This window comes from Mustela nivalis (genome assembly GCF_964662115.1).
Source record: "Mustela nivalis genome assembly, chromosome: 4".
Classification (NCBI taxonomy): Eukaryota; Metazoa; Chordata; class Mammalia; order Carnivora; family Mustelidae; genus Mustela; species Mustela nivalis.
In genome coordinates, this window is record NC_139023.1 from 154520376 (window position 1) to 154536021 (window position 15646).

General features: G+C 40.0%; 1 long non-coding RNA gene across 1 annotated transcript in view; it reads left to right on the plus strand.

Moving 5' to 3' along the window:
* The first annotated feature begins 727 nt into the window (after nt 1-727).
* LOC309862751 overlaps nt 728-15646 on the plus strand; it is a 20364-nt gene continuing 5445 nt past the window's right edge. Inside the window, exons 1-2 of the long non-coding RNA XR_014310694.1 lie at nt 728-845; nt 8119-8243. This is a non-coding gene — a long non-coding RNA (uncharacterized lncRNA). The remainder of the gene's footprint in view (nt 846-8118; nt 8244-15646) is intronic.

Sequence of the window (15646 nt, forward strand, 5' to 3'; positions counted from 1 at the left end):
AGAGAGAGGGGGAAACAGGCTCCCTGCTGAGCAGAGAGCCTGATGTGGGACTAGATCCCAGGACCCTGGGATCATGACCTGAGCCAAAGGCAGAGGCTTAATCCACTGAGCCACTCAGGTGCCCCCCGAGGCCCCATTTTTATATGACTTTTCAGCCACCCTGTTCTAATCCTTTCATGGGCCATGAGGTTGAACTGGACGCAGGTTTGGCCACATAAGTAGTGTTGGGGGGCAGGCTTTTGAGGAGGTGTGGAGGGTATGTAGTGGGCACAGAGGCAAATCCTCGTCCCCAACAAAAAATCAACCAAGCTGCTTTCTTCTCTTTTCAAGATTTTCATGTAATTGCTTGTGGATTAACTGCGTGATTTTCTTTGTGGTTGTTGTTTTGTTTCCTTTCGTTTTCATACTTTTTGACCTTTGGAGCTCAAACAGCTGGTCTCATCTGTACAACATTAAGTGATCGTTCCCATTGTGTTGTGTGCACGTTCAACAATGTTTTATAGCAAATGTGTATGTGCACTTGACAGAAGTAATAGTCTCATTTTACATTTGTGTTAAGTTTCAGAATACAACAGTAAATGCAAAACAGGTGCTAGAAAGAGCCTGCGGCAATTACAGCAGGGATGACACATCAGTAGTTGTCATAATGACTTAACAATTAAGGGTTAGCTGAAAATCTTGTTGAGCTCAGGAGACTGCTTAGTACCATCATCCTGTAGAAGCACAACAATTAAGGGGATTTGTCCTGCCATGTTGTTACTCAGAACTGAAAACGCCCTCTGGATTCATGTTTCCTCATTTCCCGGCCAGCTCATTCCACCAAATGACATGATTATGTGACTCCGGTGGGTTTTGACTTGCCTTCGGTGGAGAGGTTTCTTTTTCTGTGTTTTCTATTAAATGCCCTTTGCTCTCAGCTTAAGCCGTGAACAAAATTTTACCTTTTGGCAAACTATGCTCAAGTCACAGACGTCTTTATTTCATAAAGTTAAATTGACTTTTATCTAGCGTATTTCTTTTTCTTATCAGCACTGAAAAACTGTTTTGGGGGAGGTCTACAAAACATACTCAGTTGAAAATCCTTTCACAGACCCCCCCAATGCTAACCAAATTTTTACTTATATCAATTTACAGAAGGGTGGACGCTGTCTGATTTCTTCTTCAAAGCTAAAATTCCAGTTCACCTTTATTTTCTTTAAAAAATGGGTCTTGGATAAGATTTCAGTTCCACGTGTACTATTCCCGCTTTGACTTAAAGGCTATAATTAAGTCTTTCATTTGTTCCAACTGCAATTCATTCCTGGCACTGGAATAAGAGCTAAGATGTTGCTTCCGCCCATTCTTCCCGCAATAAAAGTGGAGTTAACAGCACAATGATTACTAGCTTTTCTAATGCGAATTATAATACACATGACAAAACAAATTCGCCTTAATATAAAAACGGAATGTAGAATTTTATTTCATCAGCTACCTGACAAGGAAACCCACTTATAAATCCTAGAATAATATGAGTCTTTGCAATAATGTTTCTTTCTATTTTCATTTTCAAAAAACAGTCACATTTCAAATGACATGCCCATTCTTGGGTCAATGTGTACTTTTACTTTTTAAAAGCAATTAACAAGGGCACCTGGGTGGCTCAGTGGTTAAGCGTCCAATACCTGATTTTGACTCAGGTCATGATCTCAGGGTCATGAGATCAAGCCCTGTATCCTGCTCCCCACTCGGCATGGAGCCTGCTTAAGATTCTCTCTTTCCCTCTCCCTCTATCCCTACTCACCCCACCGCCTGCATGTACACTCTCTTTCTCTCTAAAAAAAAAAATAAAAAATAAATACAAGTAATTAACAGACTATGTTAAAATATTACTTTGTTTCTTCCAGTCTGGTTTTTTAAGGTCAGAGTTAAATTCAGCATGTTTTAGAACTAGGTGCTGGACGAAACACCCTTCTTTCTGGTTCCTCTTATGCAATGTCTAGTCATCTTCTTTATTATGAGGGAACAAAATGGGCACTTGGGAAAGATAAAAAACTGACCTCATAAGTTTAGGCTTAGCAGACGATTAGGTATAGGATAAATATCTAAAAAATACTTAGCTATCTGAAAAACAACAAATCAACAAATATCTTAATCTTCAGATGAATTTTACATATTATTAACTCTTCTGCAAGTAGGCAACTGAGACCTAAAATCTAAGAAACATTTTAAGGTTATAAAAATGGGTTAGGAAATGGGAACGAAAGCCAGCCTTCAGACTCTTTATTCTGTGTTTCATTGACTAGATAAGAAAAAAGGGGGGGAGGGTATAGCTTTAATCTTCTAAAGGATGTGGTCTCACCATTGAGTTTTTCTAGGATTGATCCCACAGACTTCACAGTTCTCTGGCGACTAAAGGCACTTTGCAATGTGACCTTTTCTTACTTATTTGAACCAATTTACCCATAAATGCCTCTATTTTAGTCAGACCTTCCATGAACACACTGTGTTTATTCCTGCTTCCTTGCTAATGCCCCACCCGTTTGCTCACATAATGCCGTCTGTGATTCTGCTCTCCACTGTTTGGCTTTCTGTCCCTTAGAGTTCTCAGCTCTGGTCTTACTTCCTTCATTAAGCCTTCCTTTGATGCCTGCAATTAACATCAATCTCTCTCTCCTCTGACCTCTGCAACTTACTCCTACAGCATTTCATATCTTTATTTTGTTTATATATGGCTTTACATCACAGGTTCCTTATGAACTATATTTTGTTTTCTTACGTCCACCGGCAACATAGTTGTATATACCTTATTTAATTGGATTTAAGGGTTAAAATGGTCAAAGGGTTCCTTTTTTACCCCTGTCCATCACCAGTCCTGGTGATTTGAACTAGAGACTAGATGCTATAAGCTGAATGCTTGTATAACATCCCCCACTCCCAAATTCATATGTTGAAGCCCCAATTTCCAGTGTGATGGTGTTTGAAGGTGGGGCATTGGGAAGTAAATAGGTCATGAGGTTAGAGCATCACGAATGGTGTTAGTGCTCCTATGCAAGGAGACACAAGAGAGGATATCTCCACCATGTGAAGGCACAGCAAGAAGATGGCCATCAATAAGCCAGAAAGAGAGCTCTCACCAGGAACTGTTCCCCCCCGCTGCCCCCACCAACCCAGCACCTTGATCTTAGACATGTAACCTCTAGAACCTGAAGAAAGAAATGTTGTTTAAGTCACTCAGTCTATGGTATTTTTGTAATGGCATTCCAAAATGACTAAAATACTTAGCAAGTGAATCAGTAAACAGAGAATCCAAACCAGGTGGTTTAATTGGAAGGATTTAACCCAGGGAACTTCTTACAAAAAAGTGTTGGAAGAGCTAAAAAGGCAAACAGCAAATGATAAAGCCAGAGGTTAGGAATAGCAAGAAGCTGCCAGCACTTCCAGGGCTGGAGGGATAGATAGAAAGAGGAGAAGCTTTCACCAGACTTCAGGAGCTGGGGCTGCTCAGCTGCTTGTCTTCTGACTTGCGCGCTCTCTCTCTCTCTGTCTGGGCCACCAAGAATAAGGGCTTCTTGCAGGAGGTTGGGACATGGAAGAGACACAAACACTGTCAGAAATACTGGCCAAAGCAAGGAAAGAAGGAGAGGCATACTCTGGCTTCTCCCCACCTTCTATACTCCAAACGCCTGCTAATGACTTTTATTGGCCAAATTAACAGGAAGCCAATTGGCAAAGAAGCCTGGGCAATGTGTTTTGCAGAAACCCAACCTCTTTGGTACAAAGCAGAACAGGAGAAGCAGAGAAAAGAAATCTAAGAGAAAATAGGCAAATGATTAACAATTGCTGGGCTAGAACTGAACAAATCCAAAGCTCTTCTACATGTGATAAAACCACAAAGAGTTCTAAATAACTCTTAAGTAACCTTATTATCTTTATTAGAATTGCTATTTCTGAATGATCACAATTTACTAATTTAGACTTAATAATATATGATTCCTTTTGTTTTCTTATAAGTTGGAAAAGAAATACCAAGTCTTTCTATCTTTGGCCTATTTCAAAAGGGTCACGACTGTTCTGACATCTGTCACCTCTGAAGAAATAAGTTCCAAAATGCATCACTTAATTTAACTTATTTCTCTAAATTCTAGCTGCTCCCTCACTGATAAAATTTCTATCTGTTAACACATTGAAAGCTAATCTCATTCTTTCATTACTAGCTAAAACTTTTTCATTTGAAAGAAATAGAAATCCAACTCTAACTAGCTTCAGCAAAGGAGGAAAGGTATTGGCTTGATCTAATTGAAAATTGGAATCTTGTATTTCAGGCATAGCTAGATCCAGGAACCTAAACGATAATCAGTTAAAATTTGTTTCTCTCTCACTCTCTGTCTCTGGTTTCCTGTCTCTTCTTACTCCACTCTGCTTGCCTTTGTTTAACTTTTTAAAAAAATTTTAATTTAAATTCCAGTTAGTTAACATACAGTATATGGTTAGTTCCAGGTGTGCAGTGATTCAACACTTACAACACCCAGTGCTCATCGCAAGTGTCCTCCTCAATCCCCATCACCTATTTCACCCATTCTTCCACCCCTGCCTCTGCCTCCAGTAACTATCAGTTTATTCTCCAAAGTTAAGAGTCTGTTTCTTGGTTTGCCTCTCTAAGTCTCAGTCAGGCTGGCTTTGTGTGTGACATGGGCATAATTTGGAAAGAACTCTCTTTGGTCGGCTTGGATCACGTGCTCACCTAGAGAACCATTCAGTAGGGCCGACTCTACGGTAGATCCTGATTTACTAGACCTAGATCCAAAGTACCACTTGTAGATGGTTTGGGCGTGTGATCTTTCCCATCCAAATGCCATTATGGTTTGAAGAATAGATTGTTTCCAAAGAAAAGGATATGGAGAAAATAAAAACATATACTCAGGACACCTGGATGGCTCAGTTGGTTAAGCGTCTGCCTTTCACTGGGGTCATGATCCCAGGATTCTGGGATCAAGTCCCACATGAGGATCCTTGCTTAGTGGGAAGACTGCTTCTCCCTCTGCCTCCTGCCCTCCTTGCTTGTGCTCCCTCTCTCTCTCTCTCTCTGACAAATAAATAAATAAAATCTTAAAAAAATAAACAGGAGGAACCTGGGTGGCTCAGTCAATTAGGCCTCTGCCTTCGGCTCAGGTCATGATCTCAGGGTCCTAGGATCGAGCCCCGCATCGGGCTCTCTGCTCAGCCAGGGGGAGCCTGCTTTCCCCTCTCTCTCTGCCTGCCTCCTGCCTAGTTGTGATCTTTGTCAAATAAATAAATAAAATCTTTACAAAAATACATTCATTATAAAACAAACAAGCATATATATACTCATTACACTCTTCCATCCTCCTCCTACTAATTCTTTAAAAAATTTTGTTTTTGCTATTAGATTTTGCCAAGCATGTTTTAAACCACCTAGTCCCTATCTTTTGCTTCCAGACCCAGCCAATCATCAAGCTCTACCTCTTCTCCCTTGAAAATAATTCTATTATCTGTCATTTGCTTTTATTTTCACTGCTACTACTTTAATTTAGACCAGGTTTTCTCCTCCTTGGCGCTATTGACATTAGGGGCCAGATACTCCTGGTTGTAGGGACTCCTGCGCATTCTAAGATGTTTAGCTGCAACCCTGGTCTCTACCCAATGGGTGCCAGAAGGACTCTGCACTGTGTGACCACCAGAAATGTCCCCAGACATCGCAAATATCTCCTAGGGAGTAACATATGCCCTGATAAAGAACCCCTGATATAGAGTGCCTGTGTGGCTCAGTTGGTTAAGTGTCTGCCTTTGGCTCTGGTCAGAATCCTGGGGTCCTGGGACGGAGTCCTGCATCGGGCTCCTTGCTCTGCTCTTGCCAGTCCTCTGGCTTGTGTGTGCATGCTCTCTCTCTCAAATAAATAAAATCTTAAAAAAAAAAAAAAAGAACCTTTAATATAGATATTTGTTATCTTAGACTTGAGTTATCATGATAGTCTTTTAACTAGTGTTTCTCTTCCCAGTATGTATCCTTTCACCTTGTTTCCATACAGTATTACCACAATAGTATCATTAAAGCACACCACTGATCACGAAAATCCTTGAATAAAATTTTTGTCAGTTTTTCTGTACTGTCCACTGCTTAAAGACCAGATTCTTTAATTTGATATCTCTCTTTGAACCCTTAACCTATTACTACTTAGCTCAACGTAAAGGAGTATTTGGCACTCCAACTGGACTGCCCATCCCTATCTCAGCTTGCGTTTGCCAAGTTGTTGGTTTTGCTGCTTTACGGGGCAGCAACATAACCTGTCACACCCCCAAACTTCTACACATTCCCCAAGGCCAACCTCCAGGGCCACCTTCCCTTTTCCTCTAGGAAATCTCCCTTGTGTCTTTCTCCTTGGTCTCCAGTATAGCCTTATCCTCCTCATCAGCTCTCACCTTTACAACACTCTTATTATATTTTACTCTTGTCACTCATTTGACTCTTAGCACATATATCTTGCATTGTTATTTTTTATGTTACTATCTTATCATTCCAACTAGAGGGAAGAGATTGAAGTATGTGATACCCTGGTATCAGCACTTAGATGTTTCCTAGGGCATGTTATAAATTTTCTTGTGTTTCTGTTTCCTGATTAGGTTAATGGAAAAAACCATGCCCTTCCTGCCCAGTTCAGTTTTTTTTCTTTTTTCTTTTTTCTTTTTTTTTTTTTTTTGAGAATAAAATGAATTCCTTTCATAGGGATACTGCAGAGGACAACACAGGTTTTGTTAGAATCCTTGGAAGATTAATTATGACTTGTTATTGATGGGCATTTGGGAATAAACGAGGAAGTAAGAACAGAATCTTTATTCTGGAGAAGAAGTATTTGTGGATGTGAGTGGATTAGGGATCAACCCTGTGTTTTGTACTTTCAATAGTTATGAGGGTGGTAGAAAAGATGAAGGAGTCATGGGAATCTTAACTGGTGCAGCCATCTTGGAAAATGGTAGTTTCTGAATTAGTTAAGCATACAGTTACCATATAATTGAGCAATACCAGTCCTAGGTACGTACCCAGGAGAAATGAAAATATGTGTCCATACAAAAACTTGGACGTGAATGTTTATAGTATTATTTATCTTAGCCAAAATGTGGAAACAACCCAAATGTTCATCAACTGATGAATGGATAAGCAAAATATGATATATCTTTTCAATATTTTGTCATAGAAAAGAATGAAGCACTAATACATGTTACAATGCAGATAAACCTTGAAATCTTACGGTGAAAGAAGATAGTCAGCAACAAATCTTCTATTATATCATTTCATTTACATGAATTGGCCTGAAATGGTAAATCCATATGGACAGAGAATAGATTAGTGTTTGTTTAGGGCTGGGGAGAGGAGAAGACAGGGACAAAGGAGTGATATATGAAGGGTATGGGGTTTCTTTCTGAGATGATAATAATGTTCTAAAATTGTGCTGATGGTTACACTAAGTGTGAATATACTAAAAAACACCCCACAGGATTGTACATTTGAAACTATACACTTGAAATGTATGGTATATGAATTGTATTTCAATGAAGCTGTTATTAAAAAAAAAAAACTTGCAAGCCACCAGCTCTATTAAAAAAAAAAAAAGTCCATAGCCTACCAATGTCTTAGTAAGTTTCTTGAATCAAAACAGGTAAGATAATGAAAGACTAAAATGCTAAGTCCAGGGATGATATCATGCATATTTTTGGTGTCAGTCCTTTGTTTGCTCCCAATTCATTTTTTAAAAAGATTTTATGTATTTATTTGACAGAGAGAGACACAGTGAGAGAGGGAATGCAAGCAAGGGGAGTAGGAGAGGGAATGCTGAGCAGGGAGCCCGATGCAGAGCTCTGGCTCGATGAGTCCCAGGACACTGGGTTCATGACCTGAGCAGAAGGCAGAGGCTTTAACCCACTGAGCCACCCAGGCGCCCTTCCCAATTCATATTTATTCCCCTGGCAGAAACTGTGCAATTCATATTTATTCCCCTGGCAGAAACTGTGTGTTCTGTTGTCTCTGCATCTGCATTCTTACCTGACACTGAACACTAATTAGTGACTCATGGATCCATAGAATGCTATTAACTTGCCAATACTAATTCTCTCTTTTTCACTTAGCTATGTCAGGTTGTCAAACAGGAAGTTTTACCATAAAGGATTATACTTGTGGTGGGATATAGAGAGGAAACTCTGTGCTTCCAAACCATCAAGAACACTTGAGTGGCATCGGTCTCTTCCAACACGTAAGTTGTGGCCCAACAGTTATATAATAGAAAGTGTAGGCAGACTATGACTTTTATTGTTGTCAGAGGTAACCTACGTTCTTCACTCTGTCAGACCCATGGTAGGATCACTACTGATTTGCTGAAGAGTTTTCATTTCTCTGTGTAACATATAGATTATCCTACTTAAACTCAATTTCATTTTTTGGGGTCTATTTCCCCTTTTAAGTATAATAGGAATATGTGGACCTCCCAACCCTTTCCTGGGGATGGATTTTTTAAATCTACATGAGCCAATTGGGAAGTTTGGCTTTGCCATCTCTCTTGCAGACATTCTCTCTGACTTTCTGGGTTTCTTGGTTGACACAATGGCATCTGTGTCTTAGCATGTCTGGAGATGAGGTGACTCTTTCTCTTGGTGCCAGAGATGGGATGGAGAAGACTTTTTTATTCTTCCCCTTGCTCCCTTGACCCTTTAGCCTCTTCAGTAGGAAAACATTAAATGGCATGCCATATATAATATTTAGCAAAACCCAGTGATAGTGATAAATGGAGGATTAATAGTCACATGTATTAAGCACTTACTATTTACCATCCACTATGTTGAATGCTTTATGGAATCTTGACAACTCCATGAATATGTACTACTATTGTGCCTATTTTATAGGTGGATAAACCAAGTCTTAGAAGTGTGGAACAACTTGCCCCAGATCTAGGCAGTCTCACCAATGCTCTTAACCACTGCCAAGATTCAAGTTCTAAATACAGTTGACCTTTGAAAATGTGGGAGTGGAGGCACACCAATTCTGCACCCCTGCGCAATAAAAAATACACGTATCCCCCAAAACATAACTACAAATAGCCCATTATTTACCGGAAGCCTTACTGATAACATGTGCAGTTTATTAGCACATATTTGGTATGTTACAGGTATTATATATCGTATTCTTACAATACAGCAAGCTAAAGAAAAATTATTTTTAAGAAAATCATAAGGAAGAGAAAATACATACATTTTCAGTACTGTGCAGTATTTGTAAAAAAAAAAAAATTAACATGTAAGTACTCGGCAATTCAAACCTGTGTTGTTTAAAGGTCAACTGTAGTTTGGAATTTTCTTTTCTAATTATAAGTAGGCTCTACACCCAATGTGGGGCTTGAATCATGACCCCGAAATCAAGAGTCACATGCTTTATCATTGAGCCAGCCAGGGACCTGGAGTTTGGAATTTCTTTGTGCATTTGGAAGAAATGACCACAAGATGCAGGCTTTCACAGTGTGAGTGTCCACCTGCTGGACACCTTCTGTTTGTCTTCCAGATCTGTACATTTTTCCACTCTGTCTTGTGCATTGGGAGTTGACCCTAAATTATGTTGATGGCACCCTTACCCTTTGGTCCCAAGAGGATCATTAGCAAGAGATTGGAAGGAGAAGAGCAGAGAGGTCAGCTCTCTCCTGCCTTATCACTTCCCCTGGCTGAGTACTGTCACCATAGATGTCAAGCTGTTGTCATATGGCTCTTTCTGCTCAGCATTTTCTGTCTCCAGGTCTGGTAACCATTGTTTCTCTTTGTCTAAGGGCGGTAACACCTGCAGTTCCAGCCCTAGGAGTCACACTAATCCCCTGTGGTTTCTTTACACCCTGCCCACACCTTTGTAAATAGACCTTTCATCAAACTCTCTCTGGATTTCCCTGTTGCGATCGTGCCATTTGTTTCCTGGTGGGACCCCAACTGATCCAGTCTCAATGGGTGTTTTCATTTCCTTGACGTGGTTCTAGCTTCAGGTCACACCTGTGACTCCTGTTAGAGAAGGCTCAACTCCAGTTCTTTCCTGATGCTTGCAGGCTCAAGTAGTTGGGAGGGCAGTGGGCCTTGGGAGAAGGGGAAGGTGCAAATCTTTCCTCTAGTTCTGGTTCAGTCGCCCCACCTAGAACAGTTTCTGGGACTGCTGATGCCTTATTAACTAATTACATCTCTCAAAAACTCAGTGTAATTATTTTGTCAGAGACACCATGGCCTAACCTAAGCTGAAGAAGACTATTTCTCTTACTAACAGGGCTGTGGCCCAGACATGCGGAAATAGTGGGTCTTAATTATTGTCCCTAAAATCACTGGATTCAGATTCCTTTTTTTAAAAAAAGATTTTTAAGTAATCTCTAACCCAACATGGGACGAGGACTTACAACCTGGAGATCAAGAGTCACATGCTCTACTGCCTGAGCCAGCTGGGTGCCCCTTGGTTTCAGATTTTCTTCTGCTGCACCTGGGGCCCTGGCAGGATGCACAAAAACCCTTGATAGCTTTTAGTGGCTTCCTGGAGAATGTTACCAACCATGATAAAAATTACTTTGATTCAGGATTTGGGGGTGAGAGATGCTCACTGATTCTTCCTTGTGCGTTAAGTAATGGAGATAAGCAATCTTGCTTCTTTGGAAAAGAAGCCTTTCTACTTCACATTTTCCCTCTGAATATAAGAGTATATATAGAGTCCTTGGGAAGATCTTCAGGGATGTATTTAATTCAGTTTTTGAAGGGTCGGGAGGTCTTCTGGCAGGAAGTTACAGATGTTGGCTGGGATTTTCTAGGTGGAGAGAACCATTTGTGCAAAGGCACGGAGACAGGAGAAAGCGTGAGAAATTTAGGGAAAAACCAAATACAGGACTCTATGATTCCCAGGGTTCACCTAATTCAAACATCATCAGACATCAAGGATGAGCAATTAGACAGAGCATCTACCAGCCCACACAGGTGGGTATAGCTGATGTCTGTTCAGGTTGGTTAGCGCCCTTGCCTAGGGTGACCAAATATCTTGCCTGCCCAGGGCTATCCCAGGGTTAGTACCAGAAGTTCCATATCCCAGGAAACCCATTAGTTCTAAACAGACTGGGACAGTTGTTTGGAACTAACTGCTGCTAGAGTAGTTCAATATTTTGGACATCATCCCAGCATTAATATTTAAGCACATATATACATTCATGCAGCTAATGTTTACTTTTTTAAGATTTTATTTATTTGTCAGAGAGACAGAGAGGGTGCACAAGCAGGAGGAGAAGCAGGCAGAGGGAGAGGAAGAAGCAGGCTCCCTGCTAAGCAGGGAGCGGGAGGGGGGACTCGATCCCCAGGACCCTGGGATCATGACCTGAGCTGAAGGCAGACGCTTCACTGACTGAGCCACCCAGTCGCCCCATAATATTTTCTGTATATGTATTTATGTTCTTGGGTCCTCACTTTCCAAGTTTAGGCCTTTGATAGCACTCTTGCTCTTTTAGTCTTGAGCAGGATTTCTAACCCAAGACTGTATTAGGTATCATCAAACATGACTTCCTCTCACCCTGACAGTCTAAAGAATTTCCCACGCCTGTAGTCTTCTGAGTCATCTTGAACTTTTCTTTCCTGCCATCAGAGTGAGTTTTCCTCAAGGATCTTTGAAGAACTCTTTTCAGACTTTTCTGCTTAGAGGAAATTCCTTTTGAGCCTCCGAAGATGGCTGGTTGTATTAAAAGAAGCACAGCTATGACGGGAATGTTTGAAGACTGTTCCAGACATTGTGGGCTCATTTTGGTTTTAATTTTAGTCCTTGAATTACGTATTTAATATAGACCAATTTGCAAGAATAGCAGATATCCCAGCTGACTTCTGTGGCAGGCAGAGAGTTCTTCCTCTCTACCGTCCTCTGAGCCAAACAGCTGTGCTCTGAATCAGCTCAGCAGGCAGCTGCTGGGTGCCGCAGTCCTGCTGGAACATTCTCCCGCTTTGAGGCCACACCTGGGAGCCCAGAATGTCACCGGACAAGCCAAGCGAGGTGACTGGTGCTACGGAAAAGTCTGTTACCACTCCTTCCCTTACATGCCCGAAGCTCACAGACATCTGCAAACGATTTGCTGAAAAGTAAAGTTTATGTTGAGTGAGAGGTCTGAGAAGTGCCTGCTTGATGTAAAGACATATTCAGATTTGGAAAAGCTTTTCTTTGTCAGAGGCGAAAGCATTCATCTATGACTCCGTGAGGACGGTAATTATCTCCAATCTTTCAGAGTTATCATCACCATCACTATTATTTTCCATTTGCTGGAAAGCCAGCTTTGGAAACACAGCAGAAGGAACAATTGCCCAAGTTTGTGTACCGAGGAGTGATTTCCGTGCTCCATTCTTGTCCCCATGGTCACGTTTTCTGTGTCTTAGCTTTGGCTAAATCCATACCCATAGGAAAAAGCTGAAAGAGTGTCCTCTGCTCAGGCCTGTTCTGCCATCACTTAGTTATGATTCAACACATATTTACTGAGCCCTTCCCATGTGCCAGATACTGGTGATGGGTCCCCTCTTCTGTCGTCTAATATTGGTGGCAGTTTCAAACCAGCTTGGCAGGGATATTTTGGAGAAGGTGCTAGTCAACGCACATTACATGTTTATAAGTTCTATCCCTCACTGATCAAGAAATTGAAATCCGGAGATGTAGGGGACTAAAGATTCACTGACAAAAACTGTGGGAAGCAGAGCTCAAGAAGACCCTGGATTTGCTCCCCAGCCAAGTTCTCTATCTGCAAAGCTTTAAGATATTGCTCAGGAGATAGTGGCTGCGTAATTTCTGTGGGTACCTCGTTGAGACTTCATTAGGATCACTTAAACCACTTAAAGCCCAAAAGTCAGCCCAACTGAGGTTCTCAGATGGGGTGGGATGCCTGAGTCACACCGACAGATAGATCCAGAAAGACCAGCAGAATTGCTGTGAATTATTGCATCCATATCATGAAAGCACCTGGAAAATTGAGGATTTATGGGTGGAGTTGAATAAAATTGAAAGCAAATGCTTGTCTAATATGAGAAAGAAGCAGGAAGAAGGCTTAGGGAGAGCCTTGGGGAGAAGAATCTTGCTAATCTGATAAAAAAATTTCCTTTTATGGTGCCACTTTTATAGAACAATTAAGCACACATAATAAATTGTGAAAGGGTATATATGCTAAATTCTTAATAGAGGTTGCCTTGAGGGGGTCAAATCAAATTAGGAGGCACTTTAATGCACTGTTTTTTTTTTCAATCAATTCTTCTTTAATTAGTAGAAACAGGAGTGCAAAAAATGATAGATTTATTTAATTTTTCATCTTGTTTGAGAAATTATTCAAATAATTAAAAATTTAAAGGCTTGTATTTAAGCAAACACTTATCGGAGCCTCTATTACGAGCATTACACTCAGCACTGTGTGTGTGTGTGTGGAGGAAGCTTGTCAAAAATGCTTATGTACAAAAAAGGTCTAAATATTGTACTGTGAGAATGTAAGGAAGGAGTCGGGGTGGGCTTAGTGCTAGCTTCCAGTGAAAGGTGACATTGGAGCAAAGACTTGAGGCATGAGGAGAATTTCCTTAAGAAGCAAATGTGGAAGATTTCTCCTTCCAGGTTGAGAGAACAGCATGAGCTCCATGAAAATGTGACAGCACACAGTCCTTTGGGACAGGATAATAGATTTGTGTGACTAAAGCACATTCTCTTGAGGGAGGAAAAGGAGTGTTTGATGTAAAGAGCTTCAAATGTTATGCTAGAAAGTCAGGCTGTTCTGTAGATATTAGAAAGCCATAGGAAGCTTTGTTACCGAGGAAATGATACAGTTTTACTTTTATGTTTGAACATGAAAAAAAAAATTATATACTGTTTTATATATATATTTTTATATACTGTTTTGTAATAATTCCCCCCTCCCATTTATTAACATTTTGTGAATGTCTTTTCATTGTCAATAAATATAAACACATTATTTTTAAATGTAACATGTATGGAAGAACATGGATGGATGTTTAAATTAGTTCACATATTTGGATTTATTTATTATTATATTTTAAAGACTTCATTTATTTATTTGAGAGAGAGAGAGCCCATGCACAAGCAGGGGAGCAGCAGAGGGAGAGGGACAAAACAGAATCCCTGCAGAGCAGGGATGTACTTGCCTGTTCCTTTGGAGGTATCCAATTTTTCTTTCACGTTTCAGAATTTCGTTTCCCTCCTCCAAGATATTAGCAGGATATGCTTGTGTTATTGCTTAACATTGAATGTTTTAATTTTGTATATATAAATCTTTAAGCCATTTTAGATTTATTTTGGAATACAGTATGAGATACAGAATCTAACCGACTTAAAAAATAGTTCCCCCCCAAAAATAGTTTGCCGGTTTCTTGCTGACTATTAAAAAATATGTGTCTGGGGCACTTGGGTGCTTGGTCAGTCAAACAGTCGAGTCTTGATTTCAGCTCAGGTCATGATCTTAGGGTCATGAGATCCAGCCCAGTGCTGGTCTCCGGTGCTGGGCATGGAGCCTGCTTAAGATTCTCTCTCTCCCTCTCCCTCTGCTTCGATAACCTCCAGTCTCTCTCTTTGAAAAAAAAAAAAAAAAAAGACTATGTTTTGTTCCTATTGTTTTGGAGTACTTTCGTAACTATATACTAAATTCTTACTTTGGATTGAATTTTAAACTGGATTTAATTTTTGGATATGGTATTGATTCCATCCATCTCTTCTGAATACAGTGCCACAATGCTTTCATTTTTGTAGCTTTACAACAGACAATACACAATAGGAAAATCTCCCCTTATTCCGGTTAGTTTTAAATAGTTTCCCATATGTGCTAGGGTAATTCCCCTCCATAAGCCTCAACGTTTAATGAGAATCTTCACACTTAACAGCCTTACGTTAATGATACTCCCAGGAATGATGAGATTAGGAGTGTCCATCCTTAAAGAAGGGGATGCAGGAAGAGAGGACTATATGCAGAAGTGGATCATCAATAAAAGGGTGCAATGTTTAGAAAAATTGAAGATATTATTATTTTTTTGAAAGGAAAGTGAATCCAGATGGCTGTAGATGATGAGAACCCAAAGCTTATGTGTTTGTTATGTAACATGTAATATATAAAATCATGTGTTTATCTTTTTAATAGAGTGGTGTCACATTCTACTTACAATTTTATATTCTGCTTGATAAAAATATTCACATTGTTTTAGAGGCATTTTCTTTAAAGACTTTTTTTTCTTTATGAACTTATTTTTATTGGTTGTATAAAGCCCATCTGTTGGATGGCATAGGATCTCATGATGCTTTGTAAAGTTGCATAAGAGTACTTCACTACCAACATCTCATAAAGGTCAACCACAGAGGAAGCATTAGAAGGTGTCAGAAAAAGAGATATTTCTCTCCGTGTCTCTGTCTCTCTGTGCTTGGCTTAAATTGCTGGACTTCATGGTTTTCAGATTCAGCCGGCTTTTTTGTAGATTCACTCTTGAGCATCATGTGCTTGAGTAGCTCTTGCTAATTTACAGATCCAGTCTAGTTATTTACCTTCTGTAATTATTTTTTTTTAACTATCAGCTTATTGTCAGTAATGTTTGATTTCTTATTCTTTTACTTCAGAAATCGTGGCATTCAAGTCTTAGGAGTAGACCT